The following is a 5,731-nucleotide window of genomic DNA, read 5'->3' as shown; positions in this document are numbered from 1 at the left end:
GAAAACTTGAGATGACTTTTTGTAACAAGTACTGACCTGTGTTGAACACAGAAAGTCTTTGATTTACTTCTGTTGTTGTAAAATTAGAGTTTGTTCGTCAAACCTTGTGAAACTTCTCAGCATGTCTTGCGTTTGAGTCCTCTCAGTGAACTGTGACAAATAGCCTGGTGCAAATGTGAAAGGAGTAATAATCTTCTCGTGCTACATGGCAGGAATCAAAATATTAACAAGTAAACATCTGTTCATAGCAAAGCGGTATAACACAAAATGAATACTATACAGAAATACTGCACAGATTAAAAAAACATTGCTTGTGCGCATCATTGACATAACTGATGATCAATATCCATATGCCAGATTTTTGTTTAAACACTGAGAATTGGGGTGAAAAGGCATCTGCATGCTTCTTTTGAAATCATCACTAAAACTTCACACATTTTCCTCTTCCTTCTTTTTTTGTTCGAATACAAAAAAAAGACTCAAAACTACATATCTCAAAATAAGGTTTGAATCATGTGAATAAATGTGTTTTGGATTTCTGTACTGCAGCGGGTCTCAATGCTTTTCCACATTTCAGATCTTGTGACTGGTTCTCAGATGTGCAATCCAAGTCATGGATGAGCCACACTGAAAAAAATATGTTGTTGGATTTACTTAATTCAATGGTGGACATTTGTTGCACACAGATGTTTTGCTTTGGCAGCAACTTAAACAATTGAGTTAAATTAACACAATTTATTCATGTTCAATAAACCTGTGCAATTTGTGTTGATAAAATGTGACTTAAACATGTTTTGATGAAGTAATTTGAGCTCTTGAAATATTTTAATCCTTCACAATTTTCTCACTTTATCCCAACACCATTCAATAACTTTTACCCAATACTACTTGGTCACTTAAATACTACATGTTATCTTCAAATTACATTTTGCTATTATATTCTAGTATCAAATACACAATTTTCAAATGGAGGCCTTATAACAGATTATATTGTTCTCTTCCAAGATGGTTGCTGGCATCCACCAGTAACCTTTCAAAACAAAATGTCTAATTTCACTGCATTGACAGTAGGTAAAGAATTAAACTGACATTACTCCACTACTGAATCTATATAAACCAACAGTTAAATAATGTCAGTTCTTCCGTGTTCTCTGGAATCAATCACAGCAAAGAAATTAGACTCTTTCTTTTGAAAAATGTTGGGAAAGAACAATACAAAACATTCTATTTAAGGCCTCTAACGTCAAGATTCAGTTAAACAACAATTATAACTAAACAATTTGAGGTAATGTTAGTTTCCATTAACATTAAATTAGGTTACTGAATTGGCAAACACCTTCCTATTAACACTACCCATTTTACCCCAATAACTAAAGAAATTAGCACTTGCAGGTCAAAACCTTTATTCAAGAGATGCAAAAATAACATTGATACAGTGACTGTCAAAAATTACGGCACTGATCATACTGTGACATCTTGGTTCAAAACAGCACACTTAGAAATATTCAACGTTCCTTACTTCAACTGAATGAAACTGAAAATACCATTTCACACGGCCCATATGGGATATTTAGACTGCATAACTGTTCATGCTACATCTCTTCACTAGTAAAAGAAAGAAAAAATACAAAGAGAAATTTAAAAATGCTGCCAAACAGACAGAGAACTTGTACAGAGCAAAAGGAAAAACAAACAACAACAACAACAAAAAAACGGCTCGTCCTCATGGCAGTTGCAGTGTATATAAAAATGAACCCTGCGATCTGTTCCTGGAATTGAGCTTCAAAAATGCAGCAGAACAAGTGTGAGATTTAAATGTCTTCTCACCTAGAGCTGGTCACCTCACATGCATAACAGTGAGCTTCGTTGCAGGAGCAGTTTTGTCTTAGTTGTGAGCTTTTCTTGAGAGCTGAGTTGCATCCAACTCCATTACCACCCTTTGAATCACCTCAAAAGTGTAGCAGAGTTGTGATGGGTAACTCATATTGAAGGAATAAAAAAGGTCCAAACAGCATGGCTACTGCAAAGGTCACGTTATCCAGATCTTGAAGAACTACTATACCCTCGATGATGATGCCAACGTCAGAAAAGTCATTGCCTGGTGCATCCTCTGGAGACAGATGTTCATTGTGGTTTTCTCAATCTGTGCAGTGGCCTCAGTCAAGTCCTGGTTAAACACAAAACATTTCTTTAAGATTCCTTTTTAAACTCATCTCTTTTGAATCTACCAGTTCTAATGTTAGAGTAATTTAAACCAATGCAAGCAACATAGTAAATAGCTATAGCCAAAGAGTGGCCTGCCATGCTGCCATTCATGGTCTAACAGAGTTTCTAAGAGAGGGTGAAAAACATAATTTCAAATGCTTTACATTAGTTTTTCTTAGAAAGACACCGGCCCATCAGAAATCCAGGTTTTGTCACTCAGAAGATGTTAGAATTTAGACTTTCAGCCCCACAATTTGGTTAGCTGTTGGTCTTTTTTTTTTTTCAAACAAAAGCTAATGTAAATATTGGTGGGATTTTCCTTTGTTCACTAGAATGACAAATTTAAAGTTTTTTCACACTGATGTGACCCCTAATACAGGGGTGGGGCCTCAAGGGCCGGCGGCTGAGTTCACTACCAGGCCTCATGTGAACTTCAAATTATTAAAGAGGACTACTGGTCCTAACTGGTCCAATGAGGATCAAGTGGATAACTAAATGCATTTTTAAATGTTGCAAAGCCACAATCTACTCATAAAACACTCACCATGAACTCCTGCACCAAGATGTTGCAATTGTCGTTCACACAGATGCGGAGCACTTTGATGAGACTCCCTTTGAGCATTAATGTCATCCTAAAGTATTATAACAAAGAAAACAGAGATTTGTGAACTTTTCAGTAGCACAGAAGAAAATGATCCCAGACCAAAACTTAAACCAGTCAACATGCAACACCAGCATCTACAAAGCAATATCAAAAGTTCCTGTTTGACATCAACTTTATGGATATATAGTTTCCAGAACATTTATTTTTTTAAAAAGATCAATTTTTCTCAGTGGGCCAGTAAATGCATGACGAAAATTATGGCATCCTTTCGGTGGAATCAGTACTCACAGGTAATAGTTGACTGTTTCAATGGATGCAGCATAAAAATCTTTTACTGACCTAATGCAATACATATACACTTTGTAGTTAAAGAATTTTAAAGTTCTTACTGTCATCATGGCAGCTACATCCTTTAGCTTTGTGCCCTGTTCCCCCGATCACTTTGCAAACACTTTCAGCAGACTGTCAGAGAGAAACTCAGCTCCGTCAGAAACCTTGACTGTAAAGGCATGGTTGGGATGCACTGGAATGCTGCATTTCATCTGAAATGACATAAAATTATTTTGAAATAACAGCAGGCACTGTGCTTGGTTAATAATCAGTAATGTTTTGTTGAATAAAAACTGTGTTTCCAGATCTTATGGGATTAAAAAAATCCAAAGATGTTTATTTCTGATTTGCAACCCAAGAACCCACAAGTTACAACCTCATTTTAGTTCAAGTGTGCATTAATGTGAGTCCAGTAATCACCTTTCTGACAATACATACAGGTATAAGTTAAACCTATGGCAGATTTTGGATTTCTCAGTTGTATTAATAGGGTGGTCTATTTGAGTATGCATGCACCTAATAATTATAAAAAACCTATTATAATTAAGTTACAGAAACCTTAAGCGAAAATAGAATATACTTTCTTACCATAACACCTTGAACCCACAATCCATCAGCTGACTCCTGGTGAAATGCAGAATAGATGTGGTCTCTCAATGTGCATCAACAAAAACAAAAACAAAAACAAAAGGACAGCAGGTGAGGGCAGGAGGGGTAGGGATGTAAGCTAGCATAATACCGCTGATGATATTAGCTAAAGCTGTTCAATGTCCAAAATCTCACTAACACCACGGTGCAGTAAATACACAATGTAACTGAAGAGTCAGTTGACAAATCTATTCACACAGAAAACCAAATTATGTTATGAGTGCCTCGTAATTAGGTTTAATGTGATATTACGGCTCTTGTGCCAAAGACAAATTCAAATGAAAAAGCGCCAATTCTTTGATAACAGATAAAACAGCAAATAAGCTAACGGCTCTTTTTTAGCATGTTACATGGCGGCACTTTAGACGTTTAACTACATTTGGCTGAAATATGGTAAATATTAATTCAAAAAATCAAGACATACCAAAAAACGTAGAGTTGGCTGCTCGACTTGACTGAGATGGATGCATTTTTTAAACCACGATCCAAAGCCCGCGAGATGAAATCACGCGTGGTTTCACGAGATTTAACGTTGCTATCTTATTGACTTACTTCACCTGAACATGATATGAACAATTTAATACACCCTTTCTGCATATCATGTAGTTTTTACACTATATAGTTACATTTATCTTTAAAACATGAGGCAATTGTGTTAAATACATGCAAGATGCTTACATAAATCCAAGAGATGGCCAGTCCCTTTTTTTCAGTGCAATATGGAAGTCAAATCGCCTGCCTGATAATCAGTAATCCACTATGGCCTGACCGCTGACCCTTGCTGACCTCCTTGGAATTAATTTTGCGCTTGAACCAAAAGCAGGTGCAAATTAATCAAACATATCAACAGAAAACAGAAGAGGAGATAGAGAATGACAGAGAGATAAGAGCAAAAAAGGAAAAAACAGGCCAGCATTTGGGTTGTAGTGAAAGTATTTAGCCAAGGGAAAGATAGATGGTTACAATGACTTACTTTGATAGAACATCTGTAGGATAGCAGGAGAAAATGACGAGTGCCTTGTGAAAAGCTGTAATTTAATAGCCTAATTTCCTGCCCAGCTCGGCAGAAATATCTATCTGACACTGACAGCTGATGAAAATGCACCAGGATTTGATATTCTCCCAAGTGGAGAACAAGTTCAGGCCTATCTCTGGGTCTGTAAAGTCCCGCAGGCGGTAGTCTGCATGTGTGCGTCAGTGAGAAGAAAGAGACAAATTCTAGCTGTGGTTGCTTCCTCCGCGGGGCTAATAACAAATTTAGTGATAATCGTCATGTTTTAATTGATGTTTCCGCTCTACTGACTGAAACCACCGGTGGATTACATCAGGGCATAAAAGATATGAGTTCTTTTGTATCTGCGTGGCTCACCATTTCCTTTTTTGCATTGGTTTGCTTCCAATCTGTCCAGTGCTCAAGGCTTTAATGCACGGCACAGGCGGTCCACCTCTGGGACAGCACAACCTGCTCATAGTCACCGCATAAAGTAGGTGGTATATGCTGTCCCATCTCCCCACCGCCACTGCTGGAGTGGGTAAAAAGTAGCAATATACAAACAGCAAGCTGCTCGATTGCCCAGCAGCCCCCCTAGTGTGGTGTGCTACAGAGAGGACTAATGTATTTATAACCCCTCTCATATGTGCTCTGGGAACAAATTAGAGACAAATGAGGCAGGATTCCTTTGCTCGCCCTGGAATGACATGAAATTAGGGCAGCAATGTTTTCAACTGCAACATATCAAAGCAGCAAACTAATGCAACTTTAAATATGCCTGCAGAAGTGTCTATACAATATTCTGTGCCATATTTTACACTCAAAGTATAGCGCACTTACAGTGTGAATCACAAACCTTGCTGAAGTGCCTATTTAGTGATCTAGTGAAAAAGGACACAGCTGCAGAAAGCAACAGTATCATGGTTAAATAACCTGTATTTATATAGCCGAAC

The 5,731-nt window shown here is 37.5% G+C and overlaps 1 long non-coding RNA gene across 1 annotated transcript; it reads right to left on the bottom strand.

Moving 5' to 3' along the window:
* Positions 1-649: 649 nt before the first annotated feature.
* On the bottom strand, positions 650-4,495 carry LOC146552460 (uncharacterized). The gene is made up of 4 exons (XR_014890011.1): positions 3,728-4,495; positions 3,199-3,351; positions 2,750-2,837; positions 650-2,167 (listed from the first exon to the last, which is right to left on the bottom strand). It is a non-coding gene; the product is annotated as an uncharacterized LOC146552460 (long non-coding RNA).
* Between the last annotated feature and the right edge of the window lie 1,236 nt (positions 4,496-5,731).

The sequence above is a fragment of the Mchenga conophoros genome, linkage group LG19 (assembly GCF_057382185.1).
Source record: "Mchenga conophoros isolate Kocher_MC1m ecotype Shallow Benthic linkage group LG19, M_conophoros_male_GT1.1, whole genome shotgun sequence".
In the NCBI taxonomy this organism is placed as follows: domain Eukaryota; kingdom Metazoa; phylum Chordata; class Actinopteri; order Cichliformes; family Cichlidae; genus Mchenga; species Mchenga conophoros.
The sequence above is the reverse complement of the archived record's forward strand: the minus strand, read 5'-3'. Positions and strand labels throughout refer to the sequence as shown.